General features: G+C 38.2%; 1 long non-coding RNA gene across 1 annotated transcript; it reads right to left on the bottom strand.

Moving 5' to 3' along the window:
• Positions 1-446: 446 nt before the first annotated feature.
• LOC144589054 (uncharacterized) lies at positions 447-12,977 on the bottom strand. The gene is made up of 2 exons (XR_013544930.1): positions 3,229-12,977; positions 447-1,876 (listed from the first exon to the last, which is right to left on the bottom strand). It is a non-coding gene; the product is annotated as an uncharacterized LOC144589054 (long non-coding RNA).
• Between the last annotated feature and the right edge of the window lie 5,867 nt (positions 12,978-18,844).

An 18,844-nucleotide genomic window follows, 5' to 3' on the forward strand; every position in this document is an offset into this window, starting at 1 on the left:
TTAAATCCTATGAAATGGTATATATATCTAGGGTACTGGGGGTTAAAAACCATCCTGTCTTATTTGCCATGTAAAGAATATTGAAATCTATGGGACACTGTTTTAAACAAATGCTCATTTGTCTATTTATTATTAGTGATAGAACTAATTTATAATCCTAATGCAGAATTATGTGTTATGGGCACCCAAACAGAGGAAACTCAGCCTCATCAGTAGAGCAATATTCAGCTCATTAAATTCAAAACAACACTGAAATTTTTAGTGGTTCAATTTCTTATTGTAAGGATCACAAGGGACTGTCAGACTATTTATGGATAAATTTACAACTTGGTTTATGTGTACGGAAGGATAATTAGACTGTTCATTGACATATTGACTGCTTGTTTGAAACCTGGAATGGCTTCATTATTTGTTATTCTCTAAATGCAGGGTGGATTACATAGTCATTTATTTTTTTATTTTATTTTATTTATATCCCGCCTATCTGGTCGGTTAAGACCACTCTAGGCGGCTAGATCACCGTTATATGACTTTATGTACGTGTCATCTTTTTCATATGTATAATTGTATAGTTCCATCATCCTTCTTCCTTATATACTCATTTATTTTTGCATTCACCCTCAATTCACACTCCATTATGTTCATATTTCATCATATGCAATTCCTTTTCTTTCAGGTATTTGCCAGTGGGACACTTTCTTCCCCTGTGTTTGGTTTCCTGACTGGTAACACTTTTTTCCCCTTAGTATTGTTGGCTAGCTTGAAAAGCTGATGCCACTCTATTGTACTGAACAACCAAAATAACTCCAGTCTGATGGTAATTATTCATTCATCCCCCTGGTAACCAAACAAGGAAAACTAAGAAATAGTAGTAAGAAAGAATGTTATCTGGTACATCCAGTAAACTTCTAATACATGATCTCTTCTGGAGTCACAGTTATACTACCCTGTTTCTCCGAAAGTAAGACCTAACTTGAGAATAAGCCCTAGTATGATTTTTCAGGATGCTTGTAATATAAGCCCTACCCCAACAATAAACCCCAATTAAGTGAAACCCTGCCCTCCACCATTGTGCGGCAACCAGAAAATGCTGGCATGACTGTACTTGAATAAATGTAGATTGTTGTACATGAAAAAAATATATATAAAACATCCCCTGAAAATAAGCCCTAATGCATTTTTGGACCAAAAATTAATATATGACCCTGTCTTATTTTCAGGGAAACACGGTATAGTGTACTGATCAATCTAGAAATGTAGTGTTACCTTCCTTTTTAAAAAATGTTCTCTATGTATTCCAGTTGTGCATATATACATTCTAGTTATATCGCCAAACTTGATAACTTCTCAGCAGCAGTTTTTAAGGTTGTCTTATTAATTGTCTTACGTATAGAAGAGTAAATGAGAAATATATTGTATAAATATCTAGATTAAATGTATGTATATAAGAAAACTTTATTTTCAATTTATGTAGCCAGGCTAGCAACACCAGCACTCAAGCAATAATGGCAAGACGTCCTTGTACAAACAGTGAGGTGTGCAAAAGTACAAAAAGCTATTCAGCAAAAATCCTAGCAGAAACAGTGGAATATCACAGAGCAACATAAGCATGCTCGCTGAGTATCCATAGAATGATTGTTCATGTTGGAGTTTTTACAACCTTGCATGCTTCCTCTAGAAGGTGTGACTTGAAGGGACCTTTCTGGTCTGGGATGGCTGCCAGTTTTTCCTGCACTAACCAATTGTTCTTTCCTTGCCTCTGATTCTCTCTACTCTGTAGTCCTTTCTGTTTTGTTTGTTGGCAGTCTGTTAGTTTGTTGAGGCCTTTGCTGAAAGCAGTCATGTTTGTTCTTAGTTTGCTGTTTGATCTGTTCAACTACAAGAAATGAAATGTTGTTATTCTTTTTCTCACTAATGTTTCAGAGTGAGTTACTGAGACTGTAAGTGTTAGTTGATGAGAAAAAAGGATGGGAACTTTAAGCTATTCTGCTCTATGAATCCCTCCACTTCTGCTGTGCAGCTGAGGGCATTTAACCAGAATTCAAAGCTCTGCAACAATTCACTGGATAGAGATGGGGGGAAGTGTATTTGTGGTGGGAAGGGCTACAGAACTGATCAGGGAGCCCTTCGCATACCAACATTATGCTATGGATTCCTACTATGAATTATATCTTATTAACTTTTCTGATTTGTGCTGAATTGTGACATGTTCTCGGAATCATTTCCAATTCAATGTTGTGTCATTCTGAAGAGCTCTTGAGAGAAGAACTTTCTGTACCTGGCTCTGGATGTATTCATGTTCTGGGGAATACTCTTGCTTTTGCTGTCAACAATGGTAGTATGTACTGTTCGGTTCCATTTCATTATGCAGAAGGACATTGTGGCCAGTTTGCCTTCCACACAAGAAAATAAGCAAAGACTTCCCAACTCATTGTAATTCTAAAATAAAATTTGTAATACTTTTACAGTTTTGTAAATTAATAATATTAATACATTTTTAATCTGATATTCCTACATCCCTAAAGATGGCACCTTTGGGCCATCTATGGATATAAAGTCATACACCTAACTGACAGAATATACATTAAATCTTCATTTGGGTGTATCTGAGCTGCACTGACTTTAACCTTGATCTTGAAATGTACAATATCACCTGAACATTCTGTGCTGATGGAATGGATGAGTACAGTGCAAGTCAAAGTTATAAAACAATTATGTTAGTATTTTAGAGTTCAATGCCAAGTTGGTTTATTCTGAGCTTTTATGCACATGAGTATCTCATCATTTCAAAATAATTTTCTTATGTTTTAGTATAGATTTTTAACTGAACAGGATGTTTCTTCATCCAGCCCCATTTCCATTCTACATACTATAGAATGGTGTATATATATATTAATGGGATATTTTTCTTGCATCAAAACTAAACATTCTTACATAAGAGTGATTGATTTTCCAGTTACCAGAGCAGAAAGGCATACATTGTTCTGAAATTATTGACATCCTACAGTCTTCTGAATACTTGCATATTTACTCATCACTTTTATTTCACATTCCCTACGTTGCTAACTGCGTTAAATTTTGGTTGTGCAGCATATCCTGGTCTTTTATTTGTGTTTAAACCATTTCATCTGATTAAAAAATATCCTCTGTAAAAGCTGACATTTATTTATATTTCATATAATCTGACATTTTCTATTGCGTTCTAATATTAATTGAAAAGTACGGTACCTTTTGCTTTCCCTCTCAGGAAAAGCATCTGAAGAAATGTCATCCAGGATCTCAAATACGAGTACAGCTTCATGTTTTTTTGTTGTCTATTTGCCTGCTGTTTGTAAAACAAGGTGAAGTAAAGATATAGATATAAAGAGAGAAAGCGATTGCAGTATGTTACTTGTCTAAACTTGTTACCATGACAGTTGGTGCATTACGTTTTCCATTGTGCATACAAGAAGAAAGGCAGTCCATGGTATATATTGGAATAAGTTCTATGATTTGTGTAATTAAAAATTACTGATATATAAAATCAGTAGGACCCCAATGTGATGTAGTGGATAGTGTGATGGACTAGGACTCAAGAGAACTAGGTTTAGTTCCCTGATCAGCCATGGAAGTTCACCAGGAAAGTGCAGAACTGATAAAGCTACTCCTTAAATAGCTTACTAAACTTGAAATAGCTTACTAAACCTGAAAACCCTATTAAAGTCCCAATTTTTTTTCCTGTAATGTAATAGACATGGCTTTCCAATTATTTCCAGCTTAATTCAGAATTTATTTATTTATTTATTTATTTATTTATTGGACTTGTATACCGCCCCATAGTGCTACAAGCACTCTCCGGGCAGTTTACAATTTTAATTATACAGGCTACACATTGCCCCCCCCCCCAGCAAGCTGGGTACTCATTTTACCGACCTCGGAAGGATGGAAGGCTGAGTCAACCTTGAGCCGGCTACCTGGGATTTGAACCCCAGGTCGTGAGCACAGTTTTAGCTGCAGTACAGCATTTTAACCACTGCGCCACGAGCCTCAGAAGGGCTGATGCAGCTCCTAGATGTTCCTGAAGCTGCAAAAATGGCCCTCTAGACTTCTAGAGGTTGTCCACCCTTCCTTTCAAGTAATCTAGCTGGCATTGCTGCTTCTGCATCATTAATGAGTGGGGGGTTTTGAACTGATGAGAATCTTGGAGGAGAGCCTTACTCATCCTTATTTTGACTCCACCACGTGGAGGGCTGAAGTAGATAGTATGGTTAACACATCCTTTACATGAGACAGAAAAGTGCCTGATTGTTCTGACATGACAAGGACATTTCAAGGGAAAGGAGGCCGTAACCCTAGATTGCATGCAAGAGGGGCCTCATACATGGGAGCAATCACATCAACAAGGCATTGCTGCATTTTGCCAACCATTTTCTTTCAGATTGGCATTAACTTGAGCTCTATAAACCTAATGGAAAATATCACAAAAACCAGCTCTAATAGTGGAGGTACTGTCCTTTTGCTGTGACAGACTACATGAACAAAATGCTTGCAGCCACCAGTAATGCTATTAGTAACAACCTAATCTCAGTCCAACCACAGCCAGACTTCTGTTGTTATTGTAATTGTACTCCTCTTCTTTTTTTCCCTTCAAGGAACCTGAGACTGGATCATTCTTCCCAAAATACAGTAGACTGGCAAAGGATGCAGAAACTTTAGTGAGAGTTTACCTACTGTAATGGTCAAACTTTGTATTCTTTGTATCCTGTACAGCTCTGGCTCCCAGACTAAAAAAGTGTGCCTTTTCCATGGCGAGTGTGAAGGAATGCAAAAGGTAAACATGAAGATCAAAATAGAATGAGTTACGAATATGTGCCTAAATAACAAAGAGTGGTGGCACCAGTGGTAGGAACTAGGCTAGAGCAGGCAGATGTCATAAGCGTAGAATAAAGAAGGAACTCACCGCTTTCTGCAGAGAGCAATTGGACTAGTAGCAGGCAGAGGAGGGTGCTCAAGCAGTGCAGACATTTTCCAGACGCTTCATTGACTAGAACTGGAGGGAGAAAAAGAGAGCACCAAGGCACCCCAGTGTTCCAGGACAAAGGTCAGCAGAGGTTAAAACAAATGACATTACCTCTGGCCGGCTACTGCTCATGCACACTATCTGACCATTCAGTCACTAAAGGTGAATTTTGAGGCCATAGCTCTCATGCTGCCTTGACTCAAAGGATCATCTTCAGAGACACGTATCTGAAGAAACAGCTGGCTCCAGAGAAAGAACAACCTCTGACGGAGGACGGATAAGTAATGCATTCACATATGTAAGATAGAGGGAGCCAGGGTCACCCACCTGCTGTTGTCCGCTATTTTATACCATTACTTTTCTTTTCTTTTTTTTGTCCCTGCTTTTTGTCCTGCGGTGATGAAAATGTGTGGAATTATCTTTTTATCTCTCTTCCTCTTGTCTCTCCCATCAGCACGTCTCTACATTCTTTCTTCTCCCCTGATAGTTGTCTGATTTTTTAAAGTTTTCACTGGGTCATTGTTAATTTTATGTTATTATTATTTCCCATATCCCCCATTAGTTCCCTGTCAGATTGGCAGAGGCAGAACCACAGTAAGGAAGCATCAGCAGAGGTGAGACCAGAGGAATGAAAAAAGAAGTGGGGGGGAGGACTCTGGGTTAGAATGAGAGTTGCATCATATCCAATGTGAACAGTAAATTCCTGAATCAATCCACAATCCTTACACTACATTGCAAAAGCTGGGTTCTTGGAAGTTACTTTTCTAGGCTTCCTGCAAAACAAATCCTCATAAAGACCTTATTTGCTCCAACTTTGCCTCTACATAAACAAGCCCTTGGGCTTGTAGCTCAGGTTTGATAATTTCACCTTAGAGTCCAGCATCCTTTCAGTCTGAAATTTTCCCTCCCTGCCGTTGGGGGATTCCAATTTTTGTCTAACTGCCATGATTTGAACCAAATTTTGCCTGTGTGATAATTTGTTTCATTCTACAAAATAACTGGGGGGGGGGAGGGGATAACTTTAGGTGGTCTTCTGGTGACATTGTTTTTTAAAAAATAAAAATAACTTGGAATGACTAAGGAGGAATATCACAGAGATGGGTATTCTCATTGTCCCAAAACATCAAGCCCCAACTTATTTTATCATCAGAAAACTACCCAAAGTCATGTTTCCTCAGTCCTTTGGTAGAAAGAAACAAATGATCACACAGTCAAAACACTATTCAGACCATTGTGTTTAGAAAAACGTAAAAGCCCCTAGCAGTGGGGTGGATGAGGAATGTGGATTGGAAGGGGAAAAAAGGACAGGCTGATTTGCATTAACCTTTATGTCATGCCATCATTGAAAAATACTTTGAATTCACCTGTGTCAATTCTCAAGCAAATTGTGAAGTATTTTCCAGTGCACACACTTAGTCAGACAGTGTCAGTGACTCTTCTCCCTTTGTATAGGCCATGTTATCAGACACCTGAAGAATAAATGCTTCTTTCTTTCTCTCTCTCTCTCTCTCCCATGAATGGACAGGAAATGAAATAAATTCATCTCTCTGAATGTATAAAAAGACATTTTAAAGCTTGAATATGAAAAGACTTAGCACTCAAATAAAGAGCAGCAAAACAGGCTCAATTTCTGAAGGCATTTTATTATCTCCTTGATTCATATCACATAGACAGTCTTATTATTTCACCAGGCTGAGCTTAGGTGAAATATCCATTTGGTCACAAGCAAAGTCAGATATATGGCCACCTATTTATATTCAACCAATTCAACCAATTATAAACTTTAGCTTATATAAATGAGTAGAAAAATTGTTATTGTGAACTGTGGTCAGAGCAAGTTGAATTTTATGAAACTGCTTTTAAGATGTTTGAGGAATGTTCCACTCCCAAGCCAACCACACCAGAGCACAGAGTGCTGTCCTCTGAAGATGCCAGCCAAAGAGACTGGCGAAACGTTAGGAAGAACAACCTTCAGAACATGGTCAAAGAGCCCGAAAAACCCACAACAACCATTAGATCCCAGCCATGAAAGTCTTCGCAAATACATTCCTCATTCACTTTGCTTGTTATGTTGCTCTTTCGGCAGGGAGAACCATAACTATATGGGGTTTTAAATTTAAACCAGTTATCCTACATAGCTCAACACAGTGCAGGAATCTGTGAGTTGCTGATCCTATTGTTCTGTTCAGAATATAACTTTGTTTTAAATTTAAGAGAGAAAGAGAGAATAAATAGAGAAAAACCATTTGAACCCCAAAGAGTTAAACAAGACCACTTTCCAACTTTGATCCTGCCAAATGAGTAACAGAATTTTTGTTACATAAATTAATTAAACAAACAATTTGCACTACAAATAGATTTATTAAAATGTATTTCATAGACATTTGCACAAAATATTTAATCTCTATGCAAAAGCAACATTTCGCCCACTGCTAGCTACCAGCTAGCTAGATCTCTCTCTCTCTCTCTCTCTCTCTCTCTCTCTCTCTCTCTCTCTCTCTCTATATCTATCTATCTATCTATCTATCTATCTATCTATCTATCATCATGTGAAAAAAAAGTACATCCTGTGGTTGTGGATTTTTCGGGCTCTTTGGCCATGTTCTGAAGGTTGTTCTTCCTAACGTTTTGCCATTCTCTGTGGCCGGCGTTTGAAGAGGACAGCACTCATGAAAAAACACACAACAACCAATAGATCCCGGCTGTGAAAGCCTTCACAAATACAAAGTACATCCTCTTTGAATTCTATGGTTTTAGCTATCAGAACATAATAAAAATCATCTGGTCCTTAGCAGGTCTGAAAATTATGTAAATACAACCAATCTGATAAAGATTAATAGTAAATAAAACCAAAGGTTTGTACAGGTTGGTAACTCTGCAAATAAGCCTAATTTTATCTAAATGCAAATTTTATTATATAAAATGCAACTGTAGTGTATCTTTTAAATAATTTTTAATACTTTTAATCTCAAATGCTCAAAGTATTGTTATTTAATCCTGTTGATGACTTGTCACAGTTTTGATATTGAGCACTTTGAGTTTGATGGCTATTGGCTAATAAAATTATCCATCCAAAATACAATCTCAGATGAACAACAACACATGGCATATTACACTATGCCATGATGTGAGCCTTTGTGAGGGCAAAACACGCAGGTGCCACAAGGGTGGCATTATGGCCAAACATCTCCACTTTGCTCTTGTCTGTTCAAAGAAGATTGTTCCAAAAGCCTTTTGATTTATCCAAATGCAGTTTTGCAAACCTAAGCCGTGTTCTTTTTAGAGAGAAGAGGCTTTCTCCTGGCAACCCTTCCAGACAAACCATACTTGTTCAGTCTTTTTCTAATTGTACTGTCACTAACTTTAACATTTCACATGCTAACTGAGGCCTGCAGAATCTGATATATAATTCTTGGGGTTTTTGCAATTCCTCTGAGCATTGCAAGGTCTGACCTTTGGGTGAATTTGCTTGGACATCCACTCCTGGGAAGAGTGGCAACTGTCTATAATGTTTTCCACTTGTGAATAATCTTCCTCACTATAGAATGATGAACTTCAAATTGTTTTGAAATGGCCTTATAACCCTTCCCAGATTGATGGGCAGCAACAATTGCTTCTCTAATTGCTGATGTGTTTCCTTCTTGGCATTGTGTTAACACACATCTGAATGTTCCAGACCACAAACTGCTAAAACTTCTTCACATCTTCTCCACATCCTCCAGAAATAGAAAGCAACCACCAGTAATTTCCATTTTAAGAACAAATCTATTTGGTCCCAGCATACCCAGCAGTTAAATAACTATTGCCCCCAGAGGCTTTTGGGACTGCACCCTATCATTTTCATGTTTAGTTTTTTTTTCCTAACAGAGGTCTGCACTGAAGGATCTGGGGCCCCCAAGCAGTACTACAGGCCACTCTTTAACAATTTCTAGTTTTTAAAGGTTACTTCCATATAATTTTTCATTCAAAATACCCCACATCATTTTACAAAATAAACAACAAAGCTACGAACAACAACAAAATGAAGAAATCATATGAAAAACTCCACCAGTGGTACAATCAATAAAGCCATAGTCATTAACAGAGGTAAACAGATTTGGCTGGTGACCTGGAAAAAGCCTGGGCAAACAACAGAAACACCCTGCATTGGATATGTGACAATCTGAATGGGGAAACTGGTTCACACAGTGGGCATCACTTCCTTATGCGGACAATGTGTTATTGAAAATGTTTAATTTTCCCCCACCCCAACTATGACCAATGTGAAATTTGCTTTTTTCTCCAACCATTAACATTTTAATCTGTTTAATCTTTTGTACCTCAACCCCAATCTCCCTTTCATCACAACCAGCAAAGATTCCAGTTACATGTGAAACCAGGCTTTCCTTCCTTCCTTCCTTCCTTCCTTCCTTCCTTCCTTCCTTCCTTCCTTCCTTTGCTCTAACATGCACCACTTTACACTTGGTTATGCTGAATCTCATATGCTATTTGAAGGCCAGTCCCCTGAGGTGAGGACACATTCTTTTGGAGTTCTATGTACAGTACAGTACTGTAATCATATTTTTTATTTAACCAGTCTAAACAATGTACTGTACAGTACTGTAGTGTCTCAGCAAACTTGGCCATACTGCTGTTCAACATCAACTCTAGGTCACACATTAGCATATAAAAAAAGCACCGTTTTAATACTTAACGGTTCCACTGCTTACATCCCTCCACTGGAATAACTTCCTATTTATTCCTCCTCTCTGCTTCCTGTTCTTTAACACCCAAGATTGCAAAGTTTAGTCAGGAATGTATTCTTGAAGGCTTTCATGGCTGGGATCCGATGGTTGTTTTAGGTTTTCTGGGCTGTTTGGCTGTGTTCTGGAGGTTTTTTCTTCCTAACATTTCGCCAGTCCCAGGACTCCTGTCCTCTGAAGATGCCAGCCACAGAGACTGGAGAAATGTTAGGAAGAAAAACCTCCAGAACACGACCAAACAGCCCGGAAAATCTGCGACAACCATTGGTCAGAAATCTTTGAGGAGGGCCTTTGTCAATAGTTTTGTTGGCATCCAAGTAAACAATGTATCTAAGCATTCTCCTGAATATGTAGAGGGCTAAATTAAAGGTGGACATTTTAGCATGCAAGTAGGCCCTACCCACAAAGGTCCCTATTCACCTGGCAGCAGGAGAGATTTCTGTGCATTGAAGGTTCCTTCTCATGGCAGCTCTGTAACAACATTCAGCAAATCCTCTTCAGACTTTTGCACTGTGAAAGTGCAAAGTATGTGAAAGTCTGGCACACTTTTGGATGAAAGGGACATTCAGAAGCTGGACATACAGGTATACCCACATAACCACCATGAATTTTGCCATACACATGAGCAGACAAATATCTGCATAGGACTAAAAAAAGAAAAGCAAATAAAATAAAATAAAAAACAAAGCATACTGCTTATATACCACCCCATAGCACTTCAAGCACTCTCTGGGCAGTTTATAAGTTAATTCTGCCGGCTACACATTACCCCCCCCCCCCCCGTGAGCTGGGTACTTATTTTATCAACCTCAGAAGGATAGTAGGCTGAGTCAACCTTGAGCTGGCTACCTGGAATTGAACCCCAGGTCATGAGCACAATTTTGGCGGCAGTACAGCAGTACCACTGCACCATGAGGCTCTTACTAGGGTCTGTTAGATCAGCCTAGTACATCGTGATGAGAGTAGTGAATCTGCTTTGGGCAGATTTGAGCGCAGAGATACATGTCCGACAGCTCTGCACATGTATGTATGGAACAGGGAGTAATTTTCTCCCTGCGCAAAGAGACATTGACCAATCACTTCACATATTTCTCTGAATGGAAGTAGGGGCATCCCTATGACATCACTGTGTTAACTTTGTAACGAAGGGGCCCACCCTCTGAGATCCTCTGGCCCCTTGATGGCTGTCTTGGAAAGTAGTCAAGGCCACATGGCCAGACCAATTTCCCCTGTTCTTCCATAGTATATTCATTCTGGATTCCACCGAGTGCAATAAGGTTGACTTCTCAATAGGCACAAGTGTACTGTAGTTCTACTGTACATGTTTTGCCTTACTATAGACAGCATTTTCCTTTGAATGAGTTGGTTTATTCTGAAGGCCAGAGTGAGAAAGGATGCTGATCATTCCTGAGTCTGGTCTTATCCTGAAATGAATAATTTGGATTCAAAGCTGCAGGTTTTGTCTGTGATATCGCCATTTGGCCGCATTGAACAGAATAGGATTCAGAAAGCTTTATTTAATTGGATTAGTATTTATTTGTTTGTGTTTATTATGTCTATATTCTCCTTTCCAGCTCAAGGTCAAGATGATATACAAGGACAACTGCTCATTTCCACTCCTACCAAAATGGTATACTCATAAACAAATCTCTGTAGTAAGTTTGGCTGAGAGTTTGTGATCAGTCGGTCCCTCAGTGAGCTTCCAGGAGCAGTGATGTAGAAATGGACCTCTCAGACCTCCTGCTCTGACACTCGACCCCAGACTTCCTCAAATTAGCATGCTCCAGATACATTGCCCTGCACTTCCTACCATCTCTAAGCCAGCATGAAGGCTCTCAAGGGGCTGAAAACCAGCAAGGGTGAGCTGCCAAATCAAAGTAATTTACTTAAAGTGCTTTACATTTTTTTTTTATAATGTATGCCTGCAATAAACTCTGCTGGAAATCTGAAAAGAAAAATGGCTATTTTGACATGGTTATTGAGAAAGGGGGAGTTGTTGCTGTCATTAAAATTCCTTTTCAAAGAGCATCCAGGAAGCAAAGCTTTAAAGCTAACAAATGAGTGAAACAAATAAAATAATTATTATAAATTAAGAATTTTTATCCCCTCATTGCCCTTTTTCCCAGTTAACAATTTAAAAACTTGCCTGACAGATAAGTGCTGTTTCCAGAAAAATTAGCTCTTTTTCATTTACTATTTTGAAAAATGTGAACAATTTTTAAAAAAAACATCTACCCCAGGGGAAGCAAACATATGAAATGTATGGTGCTGGCACTGTACTGAAGAGATTCAAGCAGAGATTAGAGATGACAGGGAGACAGCAAAAGAAGGCAGTAGCTGTTATGCGTAGTGGAAAAGCAATTTTTCTACTCTTATGTGATTTGTCTGCTTTACACATTGTCTCTGGTGCCATCAGAGAAGTGACATCTCATGTCTACTTGTTGAGCTTACCTTAGCAGGTCTTTTCATGAAAGATAGCAAGAGAGCTGAGAAGATTGGGCTGAACAGTTAATGTTGGCTGCTTAGCTTAGTATATAGCTAAAATCATAGCTTTTCCAGTAGTGATTCAGTCTTACTGCTTCTATTAGCCACTCTCCCCGCCCGCCCCCATCAGTGTCTAAACTCTGAATTCATAAAGAGGAAATGTATTTTTTGACAGGTTTGGAAGAAACATGCTTGCTGAGCATCCCACCATGAGGGGATTGTGCCTCCAAAACTGCATACAAAGAGAATGTTTTAGACAAGAACAAGAGGAGATATATTGTATACAGTTTTGGAGGCCACAATCCCCTCCTGATGGGATGCTCAGCCAGCATATACTATATATCACTTAATTTCTCCATGTTTCTAGGGAACCTTTGCAATGAAGATGAAAAACAGCATGGAGAGCTTTGTAAGTAACAAAACTGCAACATTTCAGAAAATAATGCAATGATTAAGGTGGAAGGGAATTTAAAAAACATTTGGGTGGCAGGAATAATGATTGACCATCCTTTGCTTATGATTTTTGAGCAATTTATAGGAAAATGGTCCATATCACAAAAGGGTCGTAGAGGCTTCAAAGCTGCAAAGTTTCAGACAGGTAAGTGCAGGGATTACGAAAGTAAGATAATGTTGGCAGGTTCAGGGCTTTTGCAATAATGAATGAGGAAGCATTATCAAAGCAACAAGGCCTCACTAGATAAGATCCTGATTCCACATCTAAAGCAGTGTGCCAAAAAAGAAAATACTGGCTGAACTCCTGTTCATTAAGTTACTATGTAAGGATTTATTTATTTATTTATTTGTTTGTTTGTTTATTTGTTTATTTATTTATTTATTTATTTATTTATTTATTTATTTCAATTTCATACTGCTTCTGTTAGTGCCAGTTACTATAATGTCCCGTTAGATGGCTAACACTATCAGCAGCTGGGATATATACATTTTTTCTATAAACCAAATATTTCCTACTTCTCTCCCAAGGCACCATATAATCCCTTTTATTGTCAGGAACCCATGGGAGCCACAGGATGGGAGGATGAAGTCTTTAATTAGCAACAATCACTGCTGCGAGCAAAACCATCCCGGTGGCAATTTTCAGTAATTAAAGATTCCTCCTCCCGTCCTACAGCCATGGGTTCCCAAAGATAAAAGGGATTACACAGGAGCCATGGGTGCCTCGGGACAGAAGTAGGAAATGTTTAATTTCCAAAGAGTTGTCCCAGCTGATGGCATCATAGCATTAGAAATCATAAGATATGCAAATAGGATTTCTGTCATTGTCCTAATATTTTACCACGAGTTTGCCTCAACTGCATGGGGACATCAGCCAGGGCCCAGATGAATTTCTGGTTGTACCTGTCATGAAGAGAGATACTGTAGGCTGAGAGTTGTAGTCGGGGAGGGGCGGGAGATTTTTGGCAAAGTCTTTTTGCAGTTGGCCAGCTGGAAGATACCATAACTTTGTTTGCTTTTATGATGTCTCAGCTTTATGACAGTGAGAGGTTTATGAATCTGCAGGAATAGTATTGTAAGAAGAAGTGCTAATTTCTATGAATGTGTAATCTTACCCAAAGTTTCTCTCCCCAAAGCACCAGAATTGGCCAGCCTCTCATAAAACATAGCCTATGATTTGAAAATAGGTCTGCCAAGCTCCGAACCTCATGGTTTCCCGTTTCTTCTCCCCAGCCTTGTTATGTGCATGCATGCACTTCCCCACTCAACCACAATATTGAGTTTGATGCCATATGATCTGCCTTTTGGGTTTCTTTCTTTCTTTCTTTCTTTCTTTCTTTCTTTCTTTTTAAACTATACTGTAATTGAAAGAACATGAAAACAACAACAGCAAATACCTTTTTATGTCTGATGCCGCAATCAAACTTTGGGCCACCTGGCAAAAGAGCTCATTGATTGAAGAACCTAAAAGACATTCTTTCAGATTCCAAACATAGAACTTGGGATTTCTGGCCCAGATTTTATCTATCTTGTAATGAATAATAGTTCCATCTGTCACACATTCATGAATTAATGAACATTGTAGCAACTTAATACCTCCGCCAAACAGTGTATGTACCCATAACCTGTCCTTAGGCCTATCTTTTTAATTTCACCTATACATGTGTGGCTTTCATTCACCCCTATAGGATCAATAAATTTCTGTAGTTGCAGATGCTGGTCTTGAGACAGTTCTTCATTCTCATTGACAGGCCAACGACTTCTGCTGTTTTTTTTAAGAACAGTTTGCTTTTTAAAGAAATACTTAAAGCCCTGGTTTCAAGCAGGGCCTTCCAAAGAACACCAACCCCATTTCTTCTTTTATGTTACTTATTTATTTTATTGGATTCTATTCCACCCATCTTCTATTTGGTGGGGTAGGAATCCAATAAAATGTATTTATTTTATTGGATTTCTACTCCACCAGAGGTCTACTCTGTTTCTTCTGTGTAGCAGAATTACTTTGCCATCTTCCTTCTCCATTGTTCATCTGTAGTTTATTCTCTTTCCTGTGTGTAAAAAGTAAATGAGGTGGCTTGGTCCGTTAAACACACACACACACAAATGTTGGTGCTTAAGTTGGAGTGACTGAAGCACAACTGATACCAGATAGCTTTGTGAGATGGGATAAATTTCTCCAGTGGGGTTTGGATATTAGAGCAGCACCACATGAAAAAGTGTTTCGCCTGTTAAAGCTAATGCTACAATGTTTGAAAGACAAATACCCAGGCAAGCTTCACAAGCTTTGGGTGGTTCTTTTATTTTATTCCAGTCATCAAATAATGCCTCATGAACACCAAGCCAAAAAGAAGGACCCTCCGGGCTCAGGCACTGCCTATAAGGCCCAAGATACCAGAAGCTACACCAATTCTGTCTAAGCAAGAGAAGAAAGCATGGGGAAATCAGTCTGGCCCCAGATGGATCCTTGGTTGTGCCTGTTCACAAGCAGAAATGGCTTGAGAGCTGTAGTGTAAAAGAAGTAATTTTTCCATCTCCGGTCAGAGCTCAACTCTTCATTCTGACCTTGGCCTTAGTATGTCTTCCCTAGTATGGGCTATTCTTTCTTTCTTTCTTTCTTTCTTTCTTTCTTTCTTTCTTTCTTTCTTTCTTTCTTTCTTTCTTTCTTTCTTTCTTTCTTTCTTTCTTTCTTTCTTTCTTTCTTTCTTTCTTCCTTCCTTCCTTCCTTCCTTCCTTCCTTCCTTCCTTCCTTCCTTCCTCTTTCTTTCTTTCTTTCTTTCTTTCTTTCTTTCTTTCTTTCTTTCTTTCTTTCTTTCTTTCTTTCTTTCTTTCTTTCTTTCTTTTGGTAAGCTTGATGACTTCTACATTGTTGCCATGTGTGTAGGTTGCTTGCCATTTAGCACAGTACTGAATTTTCTACTGATATGCTGTGAATTATTTGGGAAACAAATTTTATCTTTAAAAACCCAATACAAATAAAATAGTATGATAGATCACTGTATAAGTACGTACGAATGACCGAAAAGCCTATTGCTTAGTGTAGTAAGTTGCACTAGAAAAGGCCCATTGAATCAGTGGGTCATGTCCTGCACAGGTTCTGCTGAGTCAAAAGGGTCTTCCTTAGTTGCAATTTATTTTAACTTTCAGAGGAGTTGACTCCAAATCCCCACTGATTCAATGGGCCTCCTCTAGTGCAACTTAAGCAGAAAGATTTTAGCCAATATTTATTACCACTGGGTGCTAGCTACTAGATGAAACATACATATAAACAGACTCTGCAGAGTGGGGTCACTATGACATGAAAAAGAAGTCAAGAACAAATAGGAGAATCGGGTAGCAATCGACATTTCCTCTGTTATTTATAAATTGTTCTGGATTTGAAGTGAACTACAGTACATAAGTGCGTTTAAATAAATGCATATACATATACTGGTGATTTAAATATTAATTCATTTTGGGTATTAGTGTTCAATTATTAACCAAAATATCTCTAGTTTTATTTATGGGTGTTGTAACCTAACCAAAATCCACATTCCTGACCAAGCTCTTGCAGAAGGAAAATCCAAAATGGACTGTTATTTCACAAGAGCTTTTGTATGTTTGTATAAGTGTTCCCAGAATCCATTAACATTTTCTCCTCATTGAGGCAAATTCTAAAGTGCCCTGTTCAAAAGAGCTAAAAGGCTGGTAATTGTGAAAGTTTAAAAATGAAGACTTACGTAGCTTGCCAATGTAAAAAACACACACAGACACACAAATACCCTATGAATGTTGTTCTTCAATAGGTCAATCTGTCCACAGTTTCTAAAGCAGAAGACTCAAGGCTGGGCTGCAGTCTCATATCCAGCTTGGGGATTCAATTATGGTCATTAAGGTAATGGTCATCTAATTTGAGAGCAATCAATGTTGTCTAGATCAAAGTAATGCTAGTACATTTTTCTGACATGATAAAGTGAAGGTCAAAATACATGTTTACTATCACAAACGAAAGCAGCACATACCACAAGCATCTCTCTATATATATCTTTTATTTTTCCAGCTTATTCTAAAAGGCTGTCCATATATATATTATCCTGGAGTTATCTAGACAGCCTTTTAGAATAAGATGGAAAAGTAAAAGACAAGAGAATCCAAAGTTAACATGCAAAAATTAAATACATTTACATAAACAAGTAAATAAGTAAGATCATTAGTAATTTGTCAGAAAAAAGGTCTATGATTTTCAATAGGTATTTTTTAAAAGCATATATCTATAAGTTGTCTTTGAACTTTTGTGTGAAAGAGTTAATTTAGAGCTTGTGTAACCCCTATGAAAAATTGGTTCAGCCCAAAGGGATTGGACTAAGAAAGAGCTGGGTTGTGAGTAAGAGATTTGAATCAGAAAGAGCAGGGGAGCTGAAGAGACTGGAGTTGCTGTTGCCACTCTGACTGCTAAGACCCTTGCTAATTTGGTCTATGGCTCTGAAGACTTTGCTTATGAAGCTAATTCTTTTATGTTATGGATACACACGCCAGATGAGTAAGATATCTTGAATTTTTGCCTGAATTTGAAATTAAAAAGGACAACCTTTGCAGTTCTACAAGCAATTTCTATATTGATGCTTTGCTGAAGAATTGGATGCACGAATTGTAGCATTTTGTAGTTGCTATAATTGCTTATGTTGTCTGTCATTTAACTATGAAAAAGACGAGACTCATTTTGTGAACTTGTATTTGCAATGTTCATCAATAGAACTAAATAAACAAATAGGACTTTAAAGTGTAACACTTGCAAAAGTTACCTTTCCAGAATGCAACTTGTAGTTTCCTCCTGCCACCATTCTATGAGCAGTATTTCAAAAAAGTAAATTGCACAACACATTCACAGATTCTAAGCTATGGCTGCTAGACAAATTATCTCATTTTCACAGAAGACATTATCTGTCTGTCTCTCTGTCATGGAAGATTTTTTTTTCAAGGCAATACAGTAGGACTCCCATAATCTGTGATAGATTGGTTCTAAATCCCGTCACAAATGCTGAAAACTGTGGATAATAGGAAATACTATACAGTATGTGCAATGGCATCCTTCAGTCTCGGGAGACCATGGTAACATGCTCTGTATGGAGGTCTTGGAGAGTGTCCTCTCCAGAGCACAAAGCCTGGGTAAAATAATATGGAGGATAGGTTGTTACCCAAGCAGCAAATCCCCCCTCTCCACGTTGCTGTAATAGTCCAATGGAAAGGCAAGAACCAATACAACTGGTTCCAGCGATATCGCAGGAGTTGCCAGAACAACATGAACTGCCTCCGGGACTCCGGCTTTGGATTTTGCCTCGAGGTTAACTCCTGAAGCCTTTTCCATCAGTGGATATAGCCACAAGGCAGTGGAGGTTTGAAATTGGACTTTTCCTTCTCCCAGATGGGCTGCCTTCCAAGGCTAACAAGCCCCACCTACCAGGCATACTATAAATATAAGATAGTAAAACAACAACAACAAAAAACAGGAGAAAAAAATATATTTTCACACACATTACTAGAACTGACCATTAGAGGGTGCCAGATACTATGCTATGTATTCTTCACCAACAAGAATTCATAGCACAGTCTGGCAATACATGTGAATTTTTTTTTTTCTGGATTTTTTCCTTTTAATGTTTTTAATATTTTCAGACTGTAGATAAGTGAAACCTCAGATACTGATGTGTATGCACGGGTCCTTCTGGATTTTAAAAACTGAATCATTAATGGTACAACCTGAATCTTCTTTCTTTCTGCTCATGATATTAGTAAGGAACAGAGTGTGATTCTGTTTAAGTTGAATGAGATGGAATGTCGTGGTATCTCAGTGACAAATTAGTAAGAGACCTTGATGTTTCAAAAATAAATAGTGTCTTTATTCCTGTAGACAGCAACAAAGGTTGTGCTCATAACACGTTTAATATGAAATGATTTGTTCATTTTTTGCCATTTGCTCCCAGCTTTTAGTCAAGGAAGATCTGAAGATAGCTTACAGATTAGCATGCTTACATTATAACTTCAAGCTTTGGGCTGTGAAAGGAAATTATTCATTTAGGCATCTGTAATGAATCCGTAGGTATGAGGCTTATAATAATGACTGTTAAAGACTCAATATGGGGGAACGAGATAGACAGTTTCACTGCATGTGAAAAAGAGAGAGAATTCAAGG

The sequence above is a fragment of the Pogona vitticeps genome, chromosome 4 (genome assembly GCF_051106095.1).
Source record: "Pogona vitticeps strain Pit_001003342236 chromosome 4, PviZW2.1, whole genome shotgun sequence".
Classification (NCBI taxonomy): domain Eukaryota; kingdom Metazoa; phylum Chordata; class Lepidosauria; order Squamata; family Agamidae; genus Pogona; species Pogona vitticeps.